The following is a 1,860-nucleotide window of genomic DNA, read 5'->3' as shown; positions in this document are numbered from 1 at the left end:
AAAAAAAGACGTTCCGTGATATTGAAGAATAGATCTTAACTTATACAAGTTAAGAACTTGTGTTTGTGATATTTTGTAAAATACATATGCTTGTGACAAGGAGGATAAGTCAAAAAAATTCTGTGAATTCTTATTACTAATATTATAAAGTGACTTTTTTATAGTCGAAATAAAATTCATTTTATTTTGATTTGTTTTATTAATTCTTTTTTTATTTTTTTTATTATTGTAAATGGATTTATCAATCATTTTTTTTGTTGATTCAACAAAAAGTTGTATATTAATTCTGGGAATATTAATAATAGATAGAAGGATATCTGCGTATATCCTTTCAGTGAAAAATTTTATAAAATAATGTAATTTACGGATTAATCGAGTATTTCTTCTTTTTAATATTTGCCAATTTGGTGATTCCAATCTTTTAGCATTATAACTTGTTTTATTAGGACTATCATTTATTTCTGGAGTCACTTTTTTTTTATTTTTTGTAATTCTTTTTATTTGATTTCTGATTGTGCTTGTTCTATCAGTCAGATCTTTCATTTTTTTTTCTGTCAGTAAAAAATTTGTCCAATATGTAGATTGAATTCGACTAAAGGATTTATGAATTATATGATTGCGGGTTATAGAATCTTTTTCTTTTTTTTTTTTAGTTTCGCTTGATTTATATATTTCTCTCAATCTAAATAATAGAATTGGATTTACTTTTGAGAGTTCTTTTTTTATTTTTTTTAAAAACGGAATGCCCTTGATAATCCATTTTTTTGTTTTTTTTGAGATATTTAGAAATTTTGTTCTTTCTTTTAAAACTTTTAGAAATATAAAATACTTTTTTTTCAATTTTCCAATTTTTTTTTCGAGTTTCTTAAAAATGGGTTCAAAAAAGGAAGGCCGTTTTTGGGGAGAACCAAAAGGAAGTTCAGCTTCCATTCCCCAAACCGTTAAAAAAAAAAAATCATCTTTTTGTCCTTTCTTTTTGATTCGATCTATATGAGAGGACCGTGGCTTAGATCTGTGCCAGGGTTTCAGACAGAAAGGAAATAGCATCTTTATTTGAATACCGTCTATTAACCAATTTTTCGGAAATTCTGTTTCTGATAATTGAACACCATTATAGGTGCATTTAACATGCATTTCTTTATTCCATTCATTTAAATCCTCAGACCACTCAGGAAATTGTAATAATAGCATACGGCCAATATTTTTAGCTATTATCAATGACGGTAATATAATATATTTTCTAAGAATCGATTGAGTTATTAACATGGAACCTCTTATTACTTGAGCAAATGGAATGGTATCCCAGGCTTCTGCTACTTCTATCCGCGCTTTCTCTTTTCTTTTGTTCTCTTCTTTTTTGTCCTTTTCCTTTTTTTCCCTTTCTTTTATTTCTTCTTCTGTATAATCTGAAATTTTGAATTCTGCTCCCTTTCCTATACAATTTCTAAAAATGAGTTTTATCAGTTCGGAGATATCAAAAAAAAAAGGGTGTGATTTGTCTATTCTGTCCAAAAAAAGCGGAGAATGTGCATTTGCTTGAAAAAATTCCCAAATAACTGTTTTACATCTTTGGGCTCGCATTGAACCTTTGATTATGTCTCGACGAAAATCAGATTGTTGCGAATATCGTATCAAAGCTACTTCGTCTCTTTTATTAGAATTATTAGTATCCTTATTATTAGGATCGGTATTTCCCCGGTTATCAGTAAAAATCACTACACGTTTGGCTTTTCTTGAACGAATCTGATAATCTATTGGTACTTCTTCTTCACTTTCTCCTTCCTGTTGTTCTAATTCGTTGATTAATTTGTATGACCATCGAGGGACTTTTTTACTGATTTCTTTTATTCCAATAGATTT

Source organism: Camellia sinensis, unplaced genomic scaffold, assembly GCF_055761805.1.
Source record: "Camellia sinensis isolate YWXY unplaced genomic scaffold, ASM5576180v1 Unanchor193, whole genome shotgun sequence".
NCBI lineage: Eukaryota > Viridiplantae > Streptophyta > Magnoliopsida > Ericales > Theaceae > Camellia > Camellia sinensis.
This window is presented reverse-complemented; position numbering follows the sequence as displayed.